Source organism: Bison bison, unplaced genomic scaffold (assembly GCF_000754665.1).
Source record: "Bison bison bison isolate TAMUID 2011002044 unplaced genomic scaffold, Bison_UMD1.0 scf7180017864213, whole genome shotgun sequence".
Lineage (NCBI taxonomy): Eukaryota > Metazoa > Chordata > Mammalia > Artiodactyla > Bovidae > Bison > Bison bison.
In genome coordinates this window covers 4,490,910-4,514,248 of record NW_011494785.1, presented here as the reverse complement: position 1 = coordinate 4,514,248, position 23,339 = coordinate 4,490,910, and the positions used below count along the sequence as shown (strand labels likewise).

Below are 23,339 nucleotides of genomic sequence, written 5' to 3'. Positions count from 1 at the left end.
GTATACAAAATATACAAAGAATTCCTACATGTGAAATGCCAAATCTGAACATCAGTGGTTAGAGGCAAGGGGAAATTCTAAGGTTGGGGGGAAATGTCTGTGGAGACTCTTAGCTTCACTTGTAAAGCTTTATCCCCACAATGCACAAATACTTGAATTTTTTAATAAGAAAATATGTTCATATTCTAAAGTACAGTAACTAAGAAAATTTCAACACACATAGCATAGCCACCTATTGTACCCTTCTCTTAAACATAAAACAATACAGATCTAAACTAGATCTCTGTCATTTCCTAATAGCATTCTACCAAAGAACTGGCTTAAGTCAAGCAACAGACTTCAACATATTAAATAATATTTTAATATGCAACTGAAAATACAATCCAAGTAAATCATATGGTCAAAAATAAGATTTTAGAGTGTCTATATAGTCCAGCCAAACTCAAATGAGTTAAAGATCTTCAGAAATGCGAATACACTGGCAATCCCATCTCCACTTTGGTGATCCAGTAAAGACAGCCCTGAGGTAACAATAAGCAGGACAGGAAACACAGTCTTGTCTCAGAAATAGCAACAGGGCACCAAGTTCAGACACTGCAATACTCTGCTAGTAACGTTAGGAAATTCCTTCCCAGGAGGAACCTAACTCAGGAAGCAAAAATCTGGACTGTAGGGTAGGTGACAAGCAGTAATCTACATACTACTGCAGTGAATTCATCTTCAAGATCAAAGAGGTTTGCAAAGTTTTTTCTCTTTGAAGTAATCTGAATATTGCTTAAAACAAGAGAGCTACTCATTACCCAGAGCCCCTTAAATGATAACAAAAGCTAAGGCATAGTAAATGTTTACCATATGTCAGGCACTGTGCTAAGAATTTTATAAGATTTAATATTTATAAGCCCCCTTGCTGTTGTTGATTAGTCACTAAGTCGTGTCTGACTCTTTGCGCCCCCATGGACTGCAGCATCCAGGCTCCTTTGTCCACGGGATTTCCCAGGCAAGAATACTGGAGTGGGTTGCCATTTCCTTCTCCAGATCTTCCCGACACAGGGACTGAACCCACGTCCCCTGCATTTGCAGGCGGGTTCTTTACCACTGAGCCACCGGGAAGCCTCCTACAACACAGGTGCTACCATTATCTCCACTTTACAGATGAAAGTGAGGCCTACGGGTGTTGAATGACTCATCTAAAGTTACACAGCTTTTAAGAGGTAGGGCCAAGATCTGAATTTAGGGCATCTAATTCTAGAGCCCTGGGTGCTCCCAATTATTACACTGTGCTTATCTGCCATCATCTGCTCATCTCAACTGTCCAGTTGCAAAGCAGTGTGTCCTGCTAATCTAGGACTCTAAACCTAAACTTTAAGGCATACCTTAGGTATTCTTGGGTGTAATGCTTAAATAATCATATTTATCCCTCTATTAAGGAGAACGTCTTCTTTAAAAGATGGTGGGTAGAAGAACAGAATCAGGAAAACTAACAAAGAGCAGTAATTCAGTCTCAGGAATCGTGCCACCAGAACTTTGAAGTTGTCACGCTCAAAAAAAAATTCCCAGCTGTGCTTTGGTGCAAAACTTTGTCCTGTAGTTGAGTAACTAAATCACACTAAAGAGGCTGAGATCCAGGAGCACAAATCCACGTCGAGTGTTCAACCTGAGCAGGTGCACTCCAGAGTTTCAAGCCACTTTCAGACCCAAAACGGCATTTGCACGTGGAGTCTTTGTTACTATTAGAATTGTATTCATTTCTAGTAACACCACAAAAGAAGAAAACCCACTAGCTCTGTCTAAAGGCCTCATTCTGGCTTTCTAATATGAGCTTCAGGGAAGACAGTGTTTAAAAAATTTGAATTTCTTTTAAAAATATGCCAGATCCACAACCACAAGATAATAATCCTTGTACTTTATAACAAACAGCTGACACACACATAAAAAAAAAATGTGACCAAGAAAAAAAAATTAAGCCATATGATCCCATTTATATAAAATTCCAGAAGGAATCTATTAGGCCAGAAAGCAAATCAGTATGTGCCTGGGGCTGGGGGTTGAGCCATGGATCGTGAAGACGGATCAGGGATCTTGGAAGGATAGAAGGAAACTTCCGTGGTGACAAAATGTTCACTATCTTGACTGGGGTGAGGCTTCCCAGGGGTACACAGGTCAAAATTCAAACTGCACACTTTAAATATGTTCAGGGTATTGTACATAAATTATACCACAAAAGCTTGAAAAAAATACTTCCACATTCCAAACTCCCCTGCCCTGAATTAATCCAAAGAAACACCTTCTCTGATTACCTACCTGGCTTCCTGACTGCTGCTGAAAACAACAACAACACACGTTGCAGCTGTTTAGTTTGAGCCCATGATAAATTGGCCCCAGAGTTCTCCGAGCCCCTTAGCTTGCTTCCTATCCAATATTTTGTTAGCTCCCTATCCTGTATCTGCTGTGGTTACTTCACACCTCTTCACTCTACTCATCAGACAGCACACACAAGGCTCCTGGGTCAGAGACGAAGAATTTTGCTACTCACATCACAACCAGCACTATGAGCATCTTACCCACCCACTCGAAGTCCCACAAGGTGGCACCGTGGGGCCCAGGGAGCCACTACACATGCAGTGTGTCCGCAGAGGAACACGGAATTCAGGGAGCCCGCCACCTGACAGCAAGCAAGGCTGATCTCTCCCAGCGGGAGGCAGTACCTCACCCCTCAAGGTGGCTTGCTGCAAACACGATGCTGAGACATGCTTTTTCTGAATCCAGTAAGTCTTTAGATAACTTTTTATATAAGAGATAACACAGTATTGTTTCCTGAAACTTTTGTTTCAGGTGTGCACATGAACACACATGCACACACTGGATCACAAGTTAAAGTTCTTGTTGTAAACCACTGCCAGAATGGTCCTCTAACAATGGCCCAGATGAAGAGCAATCAGGACCTTGCACTCAGGGCGTGCAGGAAACAGACACATGGAGGACACGCCCTCCTCCTGACAAGTACCCTGTGGTATTTTAAGGTACCCGCCTAAACCATCTGCTACTCCTTCCTTCAAGAGGGGAGGCAAAATTCCTCTGTGTACCACCAGTCTTAAAGGATTTGCTTCTGACAATGTATCACTTCCAAAATGCACTCATAAAGACACAGAGGCTTCAGTCTTGGTCACTCTCTTGGATCTCTGGCTCTGGGGGCAGTTAGCCACCATGCTGTAAGGGTATTCCAGTTAACCTACAGAGAGCACCAACAGCCACGTGAGCAGGCCTGGAAAGGGACCCTCCGACTTCAGTCAAGCCTTCAGACGACTGCAACCTCACGAAACACCTTAAGCCAGAACCACCCAGTGTGCTCTTCATAACAACTGTGTTGTTTAGTCGCTAAGTTGTAGCCTACTCTTTTGTGACCCTATGGATTGTAGCCACCAGGCTCCTCTGTCCATAGGATCTCCCAGGAAAAATACTGGAGTGGGGTGCCATTTCCTTCTCCAAAAACTGTGAGATGACATGTTTTTTCTTAATCCAGTTAAGTTTTTAGATAACTTTTTACGTAAGAGATAACTAACACAGACAGTATTGTTTCCTAAAACTTGCTGGGTGTTCAGGAACACACGTGCGCACACTGGATCACAATTTAAAGTGCTTGCTGTTCACCACTGCCGGAATGGTCTTCTAACGCGACGATTCCCAAGCGAGTCAGACTCCCTGCTCCCCTCAAGCCCACAAGGTGATGCAGAGGGGCCCAAACAGGAGATGCGGGAGTGCAGAACTGTTTTCACATCACATCACTTGCTTTTTCATTGTGCATTCTCACAAAGGTATAGTAGTGTTTTCCAGAGGCTCCGTGATGGCTAATGGAACGTGCAGTCCTATGCTTTTAAATTTTCTCAGTTTTACTGTCTAATATGGTAAACAGTAACTGATACAGCCCACATAAAAAAGCTATTTAGAGTCTGCCTAATTTATAAGAGTGCAAACAGATGCTGGAACAAAAAAAAAAAACAACAACTAGGAACCACTGCTCTAAAATTTAAATATGACATGATCACACACACCTACATACTTCCTGTGATGGCATCCCAAAATAAGAATCTGAACTCCTTGGCACTGCAGACAAAACGTTTCACGATCTGGGACCTGCCTGCCTCTCTAAAGATGGGTCACTTCTTAACCACTCTCCTTTTCTGTGTGACAACCATTCTCAGATACCTGCGATTTCCTGAAATACCATCCTCTCTTTTGTTTCCATGAGCTGCTTCTTCCCCATCAACTAGCTTCTTACAACTCATTCTTCCAAACTAAGCTTAGTAATCACAATCCTGCACAAACCCTTAAACCCCTAATTTAGGCGCCGCTCTTAAAGTACCAAGGGCTTTTAAAACAATACATTCACTATGTTTTAGTTAATGAACTACTTTCCTTACAGGCAAAGGAGCGCCTTATTTCCAAAACCCAGTGCCATGCCTAAAACAAGTAAGCCAAGTGTCTGCTAACTCCACAGGTTAACCTAAATGCTAGTAAAATTAATTAACATAGTTCCTATACGTTCAGGAGGTAGCGGTAATCTTGAAATGAGTTTATGGAAACAGCAAATAAAAGCAATTAAGACAACTGTAAAGGAAACTTGTCATTTCCTTCATATTAACAAATTTCACTTTTAATTTTAACCAAATTCCATAAACTGACAACCTTCTTCTCTGTCGGCACTGTGATGTATTTTTGTCCTCTCATATTATGCCCTGAAAATCACAAACATCAAGATCTGAAAGAATGAACTTAATTTTTAAAACAACGAAGAGTCACTTTTTATTTATTTTGGGGCTATGCTGGGTCTTCATATCTTATGAGATCTCTCAATTAAGCAAATGGCAACTAAATGGCAACTAAAGGTTAAAGCAGAATAAAAAATGTGGTATCCTGCTTCTATAATTACAAAATTTTTACAAATTTTATTGCTTTTAATAATTCATTTCTATTCTAAAAACCCTTCTACACGTGGGGATTTGAGTTTTTCTCCCTTAGAGCTTTTGTACAGTTCTTTCTAAAAAATGTCCATCTAACTGCTAAGAATAAAAGTGCTTTTTCTCTCCCTTAACCAGAATATATAGATGGCCATAAAGAAGCAGTGATAGTGAGAATAATCCACTCTGATACCCCAAAAGGAATAAGGGTAATAAAAGCAGAACATGGAAGGTACAAGAGGCCAATTCTTTGTCATCTAAGGTTTTTCTTAATATTTTAAATCCTACTTCTCATAGTCGCTACTATATTTCTGTGAGTTCTTAAAACAGCAGCAACAAAACAGAGTTCAGACCTGGCCACTACTATATATTCATACCACGAAGCTTGTCATCTAGGTCAGGAAAACCATAAAGAGAAGAATACTGGAAAATTCCAGGATCCCTACAAGAAAGGCATTGGTTCAAAAATCTATATACATGAGGAGAAAGAACACCCACCCCCTAAGCCCAGCTCCAGCCCACATACAAATACATACCCACTGAGAATCCTGGAGTCCAACCAGGGGCCTAAGAGTAAAACACTAACACACACAACGGTCGTGTGCTAGCCTTCCATGCTCACTCTTCCTGCAAACAGTGCGGGCATCACAGCCGCCCTCACCCTCTCCTTGCAGATTAAAGGATAGTAACAGCGCTCCACGTTCTGAGTCTCCAGAGGAGCACCAAGTACTCATAAATCAAAAGAGGGCAGAAAACCCTCTAACACAACACAGTAACCTACTTCCAGTTAATGACAGCTGGAAAGGCTGACACCCATGTGCTAGCAGATATTTATAAGAGGAACTAGAAAACACATCGCCCGTTGGCTAGTTAAGCTTTACGTATGGAATCTGACCCAAATCTCAAAATTACTAGTCCAACCTGCTGTGATGAGTTACACTATTACTAAGTAGCATCAACTATCAGAAAATGAGTAGAGTATTTTAAAAGGCCGTATTTCAACATTTTTTTAAATGATGCATAGTTGATTTACAATGTTGTTAGTTTCACATGTACAGCACAGTGATTCAGTTACACACACACACATACTCTTTTTCAGATTCTTTTCCCTTCCAGGTTATTACAAAATATTGAGTTCCTGGGCTATACAGTTGGTCCTCATTGATTATCTATTTTATATATACTAGTGTGTATATGTTAATCCCAAACTAATTTATTCCTCCTCCGTAACTTTTAAGATTCTGTTCATTTTGTGACAAAAATGTCACTAGGGACAAGAAATGTGCTGCTATATTAAGCCCTTTATTAAAAGACTAACAATAGACCAAACTTCTAAAATCCAATTCTAGTACAATTTGGTGGAACCAAAGACATCAACCATCTATCTTTTAATCCTTTGGAGGTATTGTAGGACTCAAAATGCTTGATTTATAAGGTGAACCCAGTTCTCTTGTACATCTTCCACTGCTGTTAGTTTGAGTGTGGTTTCAAAGAAAATATACTGATCCATAAACATGAAAAAAAAAAATGTGCATACCCTCTGGAGGTCTTGCTTTTAAAGTTATTCTCTGCAAAACATATTTCACAAGTTTAAGGATACAAGTGCAGTTATGTTCAATTAGTGTATGATTTTGTACCAGCAAAAAGAGAGAATTTAAATTTCTACCACCAAGAGACTAGTTAAATTATCCTATCGCCACACTATAAAATACTGCTGTGAAGAAAAAAAAAATATATAAGTAAATCTCTATATTTGACAATTTCTATAAAGACATCTATGATGTATTGTGAAGTGGAGGGTAGGGAGCATGTTACAGAAGAATTGTCTGCTGTTGTCCCAACAGCAGACAAAAGGAGACATGTATGTTCGCATATACATAGCAATGATTTGGATGGCAAGGAGCTATTTCTCAAAGGTCAAATAGAGCCACTCTTCCCCTGTACACATGCATTTCTTTTTTTCTTTTCTTTTTCAATTGTTTTAACAGAAAGCATGTATTACTTTTACTCAGTCTTACCACAACTAAGGGCTTCAATAAGGCCCTCGACCATTCAACACTATAATATGGTAATTAATGGGCTAGGCCCTAAGCTGACAAGGTCTCTGTGATGAGTAAGAGGTTAAAGACAGCTCCACAAGTTAAAGAAGCACAGATGTCTCTGCTTCCACCCCCAGCATGGGGCCTAATAGTTCTGCTAACACCAGACATCAGGCTGTATGATCTTGATCTGATCCTCCTGGAGACCAAAAATTACAGACCTGCAACGCTGGGGCATGTTGTGATAACACGCCAACAGGAAGAGAGGACCTTTGCTAACAGCAGCCATCACCACACCCGTCACAGGTGTCACTTCACTCTTTTTTATGGAACGGTGAGAAGGCTGAGTGACTCAGTTACGATCAGCTTAATGGTGGCTTTTAATAATTTTTATTAATCAGTTAAGCTAATTGTAAGGTCTATCAAAGCTCTCACCATGACAAGTAATCTTGTCAAGCAAATACTTGGAGTAAACACAATGTAATTAATCATGGTTGTTCTCTACTTAAATGAGCAACCTGAGCTACTCACTCAGTTCAAAAGAGCCACATTCTAGGTTGTGTAGCCTTCCCCAGTGACTCCAGTCCTCATTGCTATTTGATTTCTACCAATCCTAAAATACTAAACTGTTTGGATGGTAGTTACCTTCCATTTTAAAGCACATCTCCTACTATGTTACGATCCATTCAACAAATACTACCAGACTGATCACACTGAACAAGTATACTGGAGAGACACACATGTTCACGACCATGCATCTCAATTCTGAAAACCACCAAATTCTGTAAATAATTTCATGACAAAAATTATACCTGAACTGATATCAAAGACAAAGCCTTTGACTGTGTGGATCAAAATAAACTGTGGAAAATTCTGAAAGAGATGGGAATACCAGACCACCTGACCTGCCTCTTCAGAAACCTATATGCAGGTCAGGAAGCAACAGTTAGAACTGGACATGGAACAACAGACTGGTTCCAAATAGGAAAAGGAGTACGTCAAGGCTGTATATTGTCACCCTGCTTATTTAACTTCTATGCAGAGTACATCATGAGAAACGCTGGGCTGGAAGAAGCACAAGCTGGAATCAAGATTGCCAGGAGAAATATCAATAACCTCAGATAGGCAGATGACATCACCCTTATGGCAGAAAGTGAAGAGGAACTCAAAAGCCTCTTGATGAAAGTGAAAGAGGAGAGTGAAAAAGTTGGCTTGAAGCTCAACATTCAGAAAATGAAGATCATGGCATCTGGTCCCATCACTTCATGGCAAATAGATGGGGAAACGGGGGAAACAGTGTCAGACTTTATTTTGGGGGGCTCCAAAATCACTGCAGATGGTGACTGCAACCATGAAATTAAAAGACGCTTACTCCTTGGAAGGAAAGTTATGACCAACCTAGATAGCATATTCAAAAGCAGAGACATCACTTTGCCAACAAAGGTCTGTCTAGTCAAAGCTATGGTTTTCCAGTGGTCATGTATGGATGTGAGAGTTGGACTGTGAAGAAAGCTGAGCGCCGAAGAATTGATGCTTTTGAACTGTGGTGTTAGAGAAGACTCTTGAGAGTCCCTTGGACTACAAGGAGATCCAACCAGTCTCTCCTAAAGGAGATTGGTCCTGGGTGTTCTTTGGAAGGAATGATGCTAAAGCTGAAACTCCAGTACTTTGGCCACCTCATGCGAAGAGTTGACTCACTGGAAAAGACTCTGATGCTGGGAGGGATTGGGGGCAGGAGGAGAAGGGGATGACAGAGGATGAGATGGCTGGATGGCATCACTGACTTGATGGACGTGAGTTTGAGTGAACTCTGGGAATTGGTGATGGACAGGGAGGCCTGGCGTGCTGCAATTCATGGGGTTGCAAAGAGTCGGACACGACTGAGTGACTGAACTGAACTGAATATGTTTGATGAAGGAACTGGAGGGTGCCCCCTGACTTTGCTTGGAAAGTTAGATAATACACAGTAGATGCAGCCGATCACCTTTCTGAAACCTAAGAAATTCTGAATTCTGGCCCAAAAGGTCTTGGCTATAGACCTGTGTTATGGGATAAGGTTAAACAGTCACATCATTGTTGGTAAAAACACATTTATAACCAGGGAGAACTAAGCACAAAGTTTTTAACTATATAATTATACATTAATCTAGGTGGTGAGTACACAGGTATTTATTAATTAGACAACTCAATCTTTTTGCATGTCTGAAAAGAAACATTTCATAAATTTAAAAGTTTAGGTGAAAAACTGTTAGTACCCTATGTTTTACTGTCTTCCTTAAAATAATAAAAGCATTTGTATTCTAAGTGCTTGCTTTCATCCTCAAAAAATAAGAGCATTTGGGAAGCAGTAAGTTTGAAAATGGTCAAGTGTCTTAAAAACATTCATCTTTTGATCCAGTAATTCCAAAACCAGGAAACCCTATCTACTTAAATGATCCAAAATGTAGAAAAAACCACTACATTATGATATACCAGCTTTATTAGTACTTGTTCAATTGGGAAACGTTTAAGTGAAATCTTTATGATTACATTCCATCTGCAAAACACATTTATAACCAATGTCTGATATGAAAAATGTTTATAATACAGTAAATGAAAGTGGACCTACATTTTCACATATACTCTCCATTTTGCAAATACAATTTATCCATGAACTCAACAGGTTTGAACCTCACACGTCAGATTATACGTGGATTTTTTTTTCAATGGTAAATCCTACAGTATGACACAAAACACAGATGGCTGAATCTGTGGACTTGGAACAACCCCTGTTACAGAGGACCAGCTATAAGTTATATACAGATTTTCGACTGCAGGGAGGGTCAGAGCCCCTCATATCCACCCCCGTTGGTTCAAGGGTCAACTGTATACAGATAAGCTCATCACAAAGAATGGTAGGAAATCTGTTAGCCTTCTTCCTAACACTTGTCAAATTTTTCCAAATGGGCATATAGGCCTTTTTTAAAAGGAAAAAAAATGTTCAAAATATTTAAACAGAAACGAAAGGGAAAGGCCACTCTCATTTAGGGTGAGCATTTCTTCCTTTGGGACCTGGGCTCAAAAACCCATCCCATACAGCACTTCCCAGCTGCCACCACAAAATGCAGTTAGCACGTAACAGCAAACCTATCTGTTGGTCCAAAATGCATCATTAAAATTTTTCATTATTTACAACAACACAGATGCAAGATGCCTAACATCAGATGTAAGGGAGTACACAGGGCATGATATGAAAAAGACAGCGAGATTTTCCAGCACACCGTAGGTCTGTAGCACATGGGGGTATTGTAAAAATGTTTGTCATCTTATCCAACACACTTGAGAAACAGTGCAGTGACAGATATAATGGGCAAGCTGGGAGCTGAGGGACAGACCTGGAGAAATCTGCAGAGCCGTTAAAAAAATCACAGTTCCTTCCTCTTTGACCTAGTAGAGTCCATTTTTCTCCTCTTGGTTACCATGCTTCTCCGAATACCATGAATTACATGGGGATTTTTTCATCATAATTTTTTACATGTTTATACCCAAATGTAGAATTAGAGACTCTATAGATTTAGCCCAGAATACAATGAAATCATAATTTTAAAAATACCCAAAGAGATTCAAGCACAATACAGTGGCTCCTGGAATAACTAAGAAAAAGAATGAGACGATGATACATTTCAAAGTTCCAGAATTAAAACAGATTTTCTATTACAAATTCTACTTAAGTGAAACTTTACAAAAGAAATACCATGTTACATCTCACATTAGGAAAAAAACCTTTCACGGCATCATACAAAGCACTTAACATAGAGTGTAGACCATAATGAGCATTCATCCATGTGAATAATAAGTATATTTCCTTTACTTTAAGATATACTTTTCTTCATAACTTAAAGCTTCACAAATTGGGATTCAGCTCACAACAATATGCATAATTAAAATACGTTTTTTCCCTAAAAAACGAATAAAGTTTCAAACTGATAAAGAATAGAGTATTAAAGAGAGGAGCCTGGCGGGCTACAGTCCCTGGGGGTCGCAGAGTCGGACACGACTGAGCACATGATCACACTCCACAAGAAACGTCAACTAAGAAGTGAGGAGACGCAGCACTATACATGGTTAATACCTGCCACGAAGACTCCCTTTAACACTCCCAGGAAACCTTGTAGGCAGAGACTGTATCATCCCATTTCTAGACGAGGAAACTAAGGCTCAGACAGGCTTAGTGAGTTGCCCAAGATGACACACCTGACCCAACCACTGCAATATTCTGCACACTCATCGACTGCCTTACTCCCACAGACACACTCACAGATTTTTTTTTTAAAGGAGTACCAAGAACTAGGGCTTCCCTGGCAGCTCAGATGGTAAAGAGTCTGCCTTCAATGCAGGAGCCCTGGGTTGGATCCCTGGGTCAGGAAGATCTTAGAGAAGGAAATGGCAACCCACTCCAGGATTCTTACCTGGAAAATCCCGTGGATGGAGAAGCCTGGCAGGCTACAGTCCATGTAGTTGCAAAAAGTTGGACACGACTGAGCAACTAACACAGAGAACTTAATATTGGTTTGTCCAAAATCAAGCTTGTTTTTTCATTTCCACATTCCTCACAGTCCCTACCATCCACCTGTCTGTCCCTGCACCTCTCTTCTGAGCTCTAGACCTGAATTTCCAACTATCAAGTGAATGTCACTGGTCGTTCCAGAGTTGCACTGTCCAATATAGTGGCCACTAGCCACTCATGGCTGTTTACTTGAAAAGAGCTAGTGAGACTGAGGAACTGCATTTGTTATTTCATTGTTAATTAAAAGTTAAATTTAAAAACCTGGTAATTACTGGAAAACTTTTAAGCATGTTTGGAATGAGTTGGGCATGTGAATCTACTTTTCCAACTGTAGATGTTATGAACTCTAAGTACAGATCAAGTATTTCTGATAAATCACAGCATCTGAATTAATTTATGCTATAAAAGTATGCAATTGATTTTAAATACTCAGTATGAAGAAATAATGTAAAGTTGCCCATTTTAAATATGGTATGTTTCATATTTCAACGTGTTGAAAATGGTATTTTGGATGCACTGGGTTAAATAAAATACATTATAAGATTATGAACTCTAACCATTACTTTTTAACTCTGTAATGTGACTACTCAAATTTTAATCACATAAGTGGCTCACACGATTGTCTACTGGACAGCAGTCTTCCCAGAGGTTCCTGCTGCGCCACCACAGTCATCAGCAGCCCACTGAATTGCATCACCATCCCTCTGGCTCAGCGCTGTCCAACAGCACCTTATCTGATCATGAAAGTGTTGTGTATCTGGCAATGACTGGATGATGGTGGTGGTGGTAATAGTGTCTGACTCACAGAATCCCTTAGGTTACTCTGGAGCCAGAGCTCTTCAAAGACTGGAGAAAACCACCTATTATTTTGACTTTCCTCTGGGGGAAGAGCTAGTTGCTACCCAAAATTGCCGACCAGAATTATGCAGCAGACCTTTCTGTGACAATGAGAATATTCTCTATCTGTACTGTCTGATAACAGATATCATGACTCCCATTTGGCTACTGGCCACATGAGATACAGCTAGTGTGACTGAAGAACTAAACTTCAAATCTTAATTCATTTAAATCAGTTTAAATGTAAATACCCATGTATAGTGACTACTGCGTTAAGACAGCACTGCTGCTAACCTACCTGCTCCGTCCAAAAGTCTGGGCGTCACCTGTCTCCTCCCTCCCCACCGACTGCCCTTTCTCCCACAAAAGTACATGTACATACACGTACATACACCCACACACTCAGCCGGTCCTGTGTTCTTTAAAGCTTTCAATTCCAGATGCTTCTCTATCCTCACTGTCACCACTTTCTGTTTCAGACTTTAACAAGATTAAGGCCCAGCCTCTTAATCGGCCTCTTCACTTAGCCTCCTCCTACCCACTCTTTGTAAAATATAAATAAAGTTTGTTATTTCCTTTACTCAAAAGTCCCCAAAGTCCTGCCACTGCCCCAAGGTCAAACTCTAGACCCTAAGACGACTGACATAGCCCATCGTAGAGGTGACTCACTTGGCTGTACACCAGAAAACACAACACTGTAAAGCAACTATACTCCAATGTTTAAAAAAAGATAGACAACCAAAAAAAAGACTATCCTTTCCTCCACTGAATTACCCTCCTACCTTTGTTGAAAATTAACTACAAATAGGTGTCTGTACTTGGACTCTCTACTCATTTCCATTGATGTCTACATCGTCCCTATGTTGATACCATTACTGATCACTGACCATGATCGTCACTGACAATGACTGTCAAGACATTCTTGGGAAAAAACAAGGTGGGAACACTTTAACAGGCATGAAGACGTACTATAAAACTAGAGTAACTAAGTCTGGCACTGGACCAAGACAGAGAAAAGAGTGGAAGGGAACAGAACCTCGAATTAGTACAATGCAGTTGAAAAAGGAAGGAACTGTCGATAAATGATGCTGAGAATATCAGGAACCATATTGGAAAAACAAAAATAAACCTTAAAGCATATGCAAAAATCAATTATAGGCAGATCACAGAACTATATGGGAAAGGTATAACAACGCTTCCAAGAAAATAACAAAAGAGTAACTTCAGGACCATGGGGTAGGGAAAGATTTTTTACACAGGAAAAGCACTAACCACGGGTTCCCCTGGCGGTCCAGTGGTTAAGACTTTGCTTCCAGGGCAGAGGGTGCAGGTTCAATCTCTGGTTGGGGAGCTACGACCCCACATGCCTTGTGGCCAGAAAACCAAAACATAAAACAGAAATGATATTGTAACAAATTCAAGAATTTAAAAATGATCCACATTAAAAAAAATTTTTTTTTAAAAAAGCCCTAACCACATAAACACTAACTGGATCACACTAAAATTAAGACTCTTGTTCCTCAAAAGACACCATTAGGGGCTTCCCTGGCAATCCAGTAGAGGCTTCCCTGGTGGCTCAGACAGTAAAGAATCTACCTGCAATGCAGGAGATGTGGACTGGATCCCTGGGTCAGGAAGATCCCCTGGAGAAGTGCATGGCAACCCACTCCAGTATTCTTGCCTGGGAATTCCATGGAACGGAGGAGCCTGATGGGCTGCAGTCCATGGGGTCGTGAAGATTCGGACATGACTGAGTGACTAACACTTACTTACACTTACTGGCGGTCCAGTGGTTAAGAATCCACCTTCTGATGCAGGGGATGTGGGTTCAATCCCTGGTTGGGGAACTAAGATCCCACATGCCGCAAGGTAACTAACACTACACATATTTCTGGTAGTGTCATTTAACAAATGAAGGAACCGCAGAGAAGAGCAGGAATCACACACGTTTAGTTTGGGATCTGCTGAGTATAAGGGGCGTTCGAGTGGCAGCACTGGACAACAACAGCTCTTTGACACGAGAGAGGTAAAGCTGAAGATAGCAACACAAATACTCAGCACACAGATGAGAAATAAATAGGTGATGAGATCACCCAGAGAAATTCAAACATTTAATGACTGTGAGAAAAAGGTTCAACAAAGATGACTGGAAAGAGAGCCCAGAGAACCAGAAAGGAAAACAGAAGTGTGATCTAAAGACCCTGAAAAAAGTGAGAGTTCTACCAGAGGAGGAGAAGTGAACTGTGTCAAAGGCGGCTGTGGTAGGCAATCCTGGAAATGGCTCTAATGACATCTACCTTTGAGTTTCTTGCTATTGTGTAATCTTCGCTTGCCTGTGCTGGACCTAGGACTCCGTTCCAGTGAACAGGATACCACAGAAGTGATACAATGTCACTTCCCAGGTTAGGTTACAAAAAGGACTCCCTCCTCCTCCACAGACCCCTCAATCAAGGAGAGACTGGTACCATGTTGCTAGAGTGAGGTTATGCAGAGACCCAAATGGCAGAGACGGACTTCTCCATCAAACAGCCAGCAAGGACCTCAGGCCAGCCAACAGTCACACAACTGAGGTGGGAGCAGACCCTCCCCCAAGTGGAGTGCTGAGATCACCAATCCTAGCCAACATCTGATTGCAGCCTCCTGAGTGACCCTGAATCAGACACACGAAACCCAGATGCCTGACCCAAAGAAATTATAAAACAGTAAATTGTTGTTTTAAGTTAAGTTTGAGGGTAATTTATTGCATACCAAAGGACTATTAATATGGCTGCTAAGAGATTAAATAAATGGATAGAAAAACAGCCAGGGCATTTAAAGAAAGACATTGGTAATCCAAGCAACACAGTTTCAGTGAAACTCTGGAGACAGAAGCCAGACAGAAATAGAGAAGAAAAACTGCAGGTCAAGAAATGGAAACATAAAGCAAATGCAAACAACTCTCTCAACAAAGTCTGGCTGTAAAGCAAAGAGCAAAAGTCAACTTAAAGCAAGAGACAGAGAAAGTATGAGCTGAAGAATCTGTTAAGATGAGAGAGTCTTCTCTTAAAGTTTAAGTGATGATTAAAAAAAAAAAAGAAGCCACTCGGGTGGGGAAATACACTCGCAAGGAACTTCACTCTATTACCAAAGAACTCCTCTCAAGGTGCTCAGTACCTCTGCCTTCGCGGAGAACTGGCTCTTCCAGGATGCTCTTCCCACGCAGTCCCCTCAAGTGGAGGCTGTGAAGACGCTTACATGCCACGCCCCCTCCTGGGAAACGAGGCTGGTACCCTCCTTTCTTCCATTGCCACCTCCAGACCACTATTTCTGAACCCTCGTATAAAAATCCTGTGAGTTTGACTTCCATGCTACTCAGCAACACAGTCTCTTCCACCCCTGCCTCTTCACCAGCAGCTAGTGATGACCTGGACATCCTCCACGCTCAGTGAGGGTAGGCAGGCCACAGGTTCTCATGGCCACTACTTTCTGTGCCACTGCTCCTGGGTCATTCCAACACTACACACACGGATGAGGTGTCCATCTAACACCAGCTCCCCTAATCCATCATCTTGAGTGAGCAACTCTCTATTCTCTGGGGAGGGCCATTGATAGCCAGTTGTGACTTCACTTAATTGTACCATTATCCATTCAGTCATCAAATATTTAGTAAGCATCTATTATTTGCTCAGTAGAGAACATGTGACATAGTCCCTATTCTCACGAAATCTACAACATAATTTTTCATATTTCCCACAAAGACAACACGAAAAGATCTAGCTGAAGTCTAGACACATTACAACTACTACATTTCCTTTATCTGTCTAGGAGCCACGTCAATTCTAGGAAACTACAGCGTTATTTTCTGATGTGACCTAGTAAACCCATGCTGTAATCCACCCCCTGGTGAGGCTTCTAAAACTACTTTTTTAACTTTTAAAAATTATCGACTCTATAATACTGCCACAATTCAATATGAGATTCCTCAATCTTTAAGTGTCTAACTGTGCTGCCCAGTATAGTGGCCAATAGTCACAGTAGCTATTTAAATTACTTGTAATATAATTAACAATACAGCCTGTCAGTCACACTAACCACATTTCAAGGGTTCAAAAGGCCCATGAGGGGACTTTCCTGCTGGTTCAGTGGTTAAGACTTCGCCCTGCAATACAGAGGATACGGGTTCTATTCCTGTTGGGGAAACTAAGATCCTACGTGCCTTGGGGCCAAAAAACCAAAACATAAAAAACAGAAGCAATGTTCTAACAAATTCAATGAAGACTTTAAAAATGGTCCACACCAAATAATCTTTAAAAAAGAAAGGCACGTGTGACTAGTGGCTATAATACATTTGATGGTGAATCAGAGAACATCCCTACCATCACACAAAGTTCCACGGAACAGTGCTGGTCTCAAGCTTTGGGCAGTCACTTCCTTCTTCCCAGAAAAAAAAAATTTAAATGACAGGTCATTTTCCAGTCTCCCAAGCACTCTGTGAGGCTCCAAAATACCCTAAGGAATTCCATTTTTCAGGATCATTGTCACAACATCATCAAAACCACCACCCCAATGTCATCATCAGGGCAGCTGGATTTAGAGTACTCACTATATTTCAAGTTTTATGAGCACTATCTCATTTATTCTTCACAACAATCACATTGGATAGGACTACAGATGAGAAAATTAACTGAGTTTTAGACAATAAAGTAACTCACCCAAAGTTCTATAGCTAAGAAGTGACAGCAATCCACAGTTTAAGCAAATTAATACTGTAATTATTTTGCTTTTTTAAGACAGCACACCTTTTCACAGAAAGGAGAAGTGATACCCACACCACTCAACACTGCAGCCAGGTCAAACCATCTTCATATCACTCACCTGCCTTATCGCATTCTTGCCTTTGGGTCCTGCACACGTTGTTTCCTCGGCGTGCATCCTTTTCATCTAGCCAAATCACGCTTATCCTTAAGAGATCTCATCTTAGATCTTCCTGCAATCCTATTAGGGATCCATCCTATAAGCTGATGTAGAACCCTGTATGTCACTTATCGAAGCACTTAACATAGCAGACCACAAAAGCCTGTTAACTTTTCCTCTTTTCGCACTATAACGAAACTCCTTGCTGAGGTTCGATCCCTGTTCAGGGAACCAGATACCATCTGCCACAACTAAAAGACCTGCAACCAGGTAAATAGATACTAAAAAAATTGCTTTTAAAAAGAGAATATTAAAAGTAAACACTAAATGGCTTCACTGCCATTTAACTGGAAATGAAGTAATTCACAAACATTTTCCCCACATACTATGCAAAACAATACTTAAAAACCAAACGTCAGGGAATGACAGCTAACGGGTTTGGGACTTCTTTTGGAGAGGACGAAAATGTTCTAAAATTGATCATGGTGATGAATGTACTCCTCAAAAACACTTAACTATACACTTTAATGGGTGAATTGTATGGTATGTGGATTATCCCTCAATAAAGCCATTACTTTAAAAAAAAGGTCTGTGGGTAGTTAAGACTTCAACTATAAATATTAATTTATAGTTATTTGTAATTAATATAATTACAAATATTAAACCTGTGAAAAAAATACCTAGAGGATAAAATACTTGTTATTTTTATGCAATTTTAAAATAGCTTAATGCCATATTATTGCACAAAATTTCACTGGTTAGGAAAAACAAGAAACTGAAAACAGTGTCTGCCTTCAGGAACAACTGAATGGAGAAGAGACTTATTTTTTTCCCTGTGTATTTTCATAACTTCTGATTTGATACATGTGTTTAAAAAAATAAGTGTATATATGATCAATAACAATAACATCATACCTCTCCTCAAAGTGAAGGTTGCTCACTCGTGTCCGACTCTCTGTGACCCCATGAACTATACAGTCCATGAAACTCTCCAGGCCAGAATACTGGAGTGAGTAGCCTTGCCCTTCTCCAGGGGATCTTCCCTACCCAGGGATAGAACTCAGGTCTCCCCCATTGCAGGCAGATTCTTTACCAGCTGAGCCACAGGGAAGCCCTCTCCTTAGTATAAGTATAAACTCCCAGGCTGCATATTTTGTTCTGAAAAGAATAAAGTATGAAATATATATATATTTAAATATATATTGTATATGACTTTAAAATATATATATGATTTATCACATGTAAATCATAAAATATGATTTATATATAATTTAAATATATATATTTATACATATATTTATTTTAAATCAATCCAAGGAAGTAAAAAACTGATTCTTCCATTTGCCTCCATCTCACACTAAAAAGCATTTAGTCATCTCTCTGTTATTAGACATCAGGCAGAATTCTTTCCTGCCCAACAGTCTGACACATCTTTAAACAATGGCACAGTTGATCATTCCCTCCTCCTTGAAACCTTCCTTTCCTTCATTTCCAGTACATCATACTCTCCTGGTTTTCCTTCTACCTTAATGGCCTCTTATTAATCTCCTTTGCTGAGTTCCTCTTCATTTCCCCAGAAGGTATCCAGAAGGTAAGTTCTATGAAGGTGAGAATTTTAGTCAGTGTTGTTCACTACTATATTCCCAATGGCTAAAAAATTTACCCAGAACCATACTCAAAAAATAACTGTTGAATGAATAAATGAATGAGCCAGAACCCCAAAGGCTCACATTTTGAAAAAGCAAGTCATAGAAATAAACTGTATTACACATAACCTTTATGCTTAATTTACTTTATTACATTGTATGTCTGAAAATCCATAATCAATACACTGCTTGTTATTTGATTAGCCAAAATACTTCACTCCCTCATCTTTCTCCATCAACGTTTTTGTCATAGTACGTGCAAAACACATTTAATAGCTCTTATAGTGTTTCTAAAAGCATAAATGTAGCATAGAAAAAGAACAGTTGTTGCTTTAAGAATCTTCGCTTTTCATTTCAGTATTAAAGTTGACCTAACAGACTGACATACTTATCTGACTTTAGTAATTTAAAAAAAAGGGAGGAGGGGGGGAATACCCCAGTAGACTCAACAAAGATATCATAGTAATGACTAGTAAATGACACTTCTTAAAAATAAAACATACCGGTTTTCTCAGGCATAAGAAATCCTAAAGAGAAATAGATCACCCTACACTTTCCCCAAATTATATGACTGCATTCCAATAAGGAGAACCACATCCCACTGTCAGCCATGGAAATGTGATTTTAGCAAAATACACACACAGTTTCACCTGGTATCTCAGTTCACATCTGTCCCCATATATACTCAATTAAGTCAAAGTATAATATAAAAGCCAAAACCAGATATGTGAATTTTAATCTTTCCAAGTGACTACTCCAGTATCAAAACCATTATTATATCAACTTATAATTTGACTTGTCTGAATAGTTAATTAAATCTTTTGTTTATAATTACAAATTGGACCACACCTATTTTCACTTAATAGCTATTATATCCTCTGTTTCCTATAAGTTTCTTCAAGCAGAAGTATTTGCTGGAGGATAATAGTCTGCTCATTAAGTAGACACGTTAAAAAAGGCAACCACTGACACTCACCCTGATATTTCTCTCTTGGGTTACAGGAAAGCACTTCTCTGGCTATGTTCCCAAATAAATTGAATAAGCCTTGGGAAAGTCACTGCTTAAATTCCATTTCATGACGGTTTCTCTTCCTCCATAAATGAATTATTGAGAGTCATGCCTACTTCCATCTATTACATAATACATGTCCATCTCAGGGCCTGTTTTCCGAGCAAGAAATAGCTTAAATGATATTAACTGACAGGTAAGGCCAGGGAGTTCTGTAATCTGATGGGGAGCAGCAATCCAGAAAAGGAGATTCTGATTTAATGTGCTAAGTTGTGAAACACCACTGTGAAGAACCTTTACTCTTAGTAACATCTCCCTATGCAGTTACAGACACATGCTCCCAAAAACATTTTAAGAGCACCTGACTTAAAGAATGTTTCTCAAAAATGTAGGGACCTACCAAAAACTTTTATTCCACTTCATTTTAAGTGTATGCAATTGAGAAACTTCAGAAATCTCCAATAATTATCAAACACAAAACAACTGTCAAGATCTACTAAAAACTGAGCTGCAAAAGACAGTCGTGCTTTAAAACACGTAAGTATGTTTCATTTAATTAGCGCCAACAGGAATGTGCAAATTGTTCATCTCATCCATCCAAAGCAGTCAACCACAACCACCTGCAACTACTCAGAAACGTGACTTCCAAAGGAACCACCTGATCCTCGGGCCATCTCTTAAGGGGCCAGGATAAAACTTGAAGATGAGGTATACAGATCGTATAGGCACCAAAATAAATAAAAGACTGGAAGATAACGCCTTTTAGGAATTAAGTGTAAAGGGACCTATTACCTAATGTTGCTGCCAAAATGAAGTTGTCTAACACAAGATCTCGGCTCCTCTTCAAGGGTGTAAAACTCCAAACCCGTCCACGCTCCACAATTTCCCCACCCTGAGCCAAAAGCTGAAGGAGTCGCTTCCCTCCTCGACCCCCACCCCGCCTAAAGGGGGAAAAAAAAAGACCCCAAGCCCTAAGTAGAAACGTGAGACCTAGTGCAATAGCTTCTCCAACTGCTTCAAAGGCAACATCCACAGCTCATCTCCTTTCTGGAAGCCAACCCTCCATCTCCCATCTTACTACTTCACAGAAGAGACCAGAATCCTCGTCTCTTTCAACGCTGCATATCGGTACCCAAACCTCAGACCCACCCGACCGCACCCCAGCCTCCCGGGGCTCCCCGAGGCGTGCACGTCCCCACCTCGCCCGCAACATCATGCCTCTGAAGCCGGCCGCCCGCAGCCCCCACGGGTCCCCGCCGTCGCCGCCCCCGAGCCGGTCTAGGGACACCCGCCGGTGGGCTGGGTGGGGCCGCCCTCCCGGACGTCCCATCCCCCCGGCAGGGCGCGGAGGGGAGGGGTCCCCGCGCCTCACCTACGGCTCCGCCCTCCCCGGGGGCGCGCTGCCCGGACCCAGCCAGGGCCGTGGGGAGGAGCGGGCGCAGGAGAGCCGAGGGCCCTGGCGCCAGCGACGGGCGGGAAGCTCCAGGCGCCGCCCGATCCCGAGCTGCCGCTACCGCGGCCGTCTCACCCTCCTCTGGGCTGCCGATGCCGCTGCCCGCCCGGGTGCCGCCGCCGCCGCCACTACCGCCGCCGCCACAGCTCGGCCTGGGCGCCCGACGTCACCGCGTCCCGCCCCCTGCGCGAGTCCTCAGCCCCGCCCCGGGCCGACGTCAGCGTGAGCCCCGCCCCCGCCCGGCCGCGCCCGCTCGCCATCACGCAGCCTCCTGGGAGGGCGACTCGGCCGCGCGCGGGCCTCGGGCGCCTTGCAAGAGGCCGGTGGGCTGGGGGCTGGCGGGTGCGGGTGTACACGCGCACACACTCCCCGCGCGGGGCGCTAGGCGTCTGTCTCCTCCCGCTTGCCGTAGGAGGCGGCGCGGCGCCGACAGTGGGCAAACCACTACCGCTTCGGCGGACCGGGGCCGCGGAGCCGGGGCCCAGGTCTCCGAGGGCAGGTGAGTTTCCCGCCCCAAGGCCCTCGGACTATCCGCACTGCCCGGAGACCCCGCCTGCGGCCTGTCCGCGGTTCACGTCGGCGGCCTTCCCTGTCCTCGTGGGTGGCAGGCGGCCCCGCGTCGTGCGCCCCAGTTTGTGGTGCCGAAGCGCTGGCAGGTTTCCTAGTCTGAGGCACGCACCGTTACTGTGAGGCTGTAGGTAAGCTGTCGCCGCCGCAAGAGTGATGATGTGGGTTGTTGGCAGCCCCTACCAGCGAGTGTTTTATCAGTAACTAAACACCCTGAGAGCAGTTGAGTCACAGCAGCGTGAGTTCCCTCGTGGTCCCACCGCCACCTTCGCGCCCCTCCTCAGGGTCCTCGTTCGTCACCGCGTCCCCCTCCGCCCAGCGTCGCCGCCCTCGGGTTCCCCCGGCCCCGGTCCTGCTACACCGTCGCCCCCTTCTGTACGATCAGGACCGCTGCCTGGGGACGGCGCGGTCCTGCCAAACGAAGCGTCGTAAAGTATTTGATTTTCCCAGACTCTTCACTCAGGAAAAGCCTACCCCCTGTGACTCACGGTCCTCCTCACCTGACTGCCGATCCGCTCGTCCTGTAAACTCCCCAGCGATGTGAGACGGTGAAAGGAAAGCAAAGTGGACTTCATGCTATCTACCTGGTTTCCCCTCGCCCACCCTCTAGTTGTGTGACCTTGGGAAGATCACAGTACTTCTGGGTCCTGCTTTTCTTAACTGTAAAGTGGGGTGTGGACGAGATGTCTCAGGTTTATCTTCAAACCCTGAAATGTGTGGGTTTGAAGAGTGGAAGATGCTAAGTTAAGCATTGTTCTGCCTACACAGGAATACTGTCCACATCACAGGCTTAGAAAATTTTTTGGTTTCTCTTTTTTGTCATTCCACTGTTCTTGTTTCTTATTCCCTACTCTGCCCTACATATCTTTTTTTTCTTTTAATCTACATTTAAGTAGGGTCTTTTTTTTTTTTTTTTTGGCCACCTCACACAGCATTCTGAATCTTAGTTCCCTGACCAGGGATGGAACCCATTCCCCCTGCACTGGAAACTTGGAGCCTTAACCACCAGACCACCAGGAAAGTCCCAGGGTTTTTGTTTTTTTTTTTTTTAATTCAAGCTGGCTGAGTACATTCTTTAATTGCCTTCTCTTCCTAAAACCCTGTTAAAATGCTCATAAAGAAATGAAAAATGATACAAATCAGTACAGAACAGAAAATGGGAAGGGAGCCACCAAAAATTTTTTTTTTTTTTTTAATTTTACACCGAGAAAGTGAGTGTGGTCTGATTAAACAAAATGGAAGAAACCATAGTTTGGAATAGGTGTAGGGAATGAGTACTGCGGTTGAGGAAGGAGGCCTAGCAGCCAGAAGTGATTTAAAGAAATTGAAATTTGGAGACATCAGCACAACAGACCAAGAGTGAGAAGCAGGGACGAAAACAAGGAAACTAAAGG

General features: G+C 42.1%; 1 protein-coding gene across 7 annotated transcripts in view; it reads right to left on the bottom strand.

Annotated features, from left to right (window-relative positions):
- The window catches only part of ERC1 (ELKS/RAB6-interacting/CAST family member 1), a 267,938-nt gene extending 246,436 nt beyond the window's left edge, over nt 1–21,502 (bottom strand). For 5 of the 7 annotated variants that reach the window (XM_010845037.1, XM_010845040.1, XM_010845042.1 and 2 more), the window contains exon 1: nt 21,454–21,502. The gene's annotated coding sequence lies outside the window, so the exon portion shown is untranslated. The other 2 variants (XM_010845038.1, XM_010845039.1) reach the window with 2 other exon arrangements.
- Between the last annotated feature and the right edge of the window lie 1,837 nt (nt 21,503–23,339).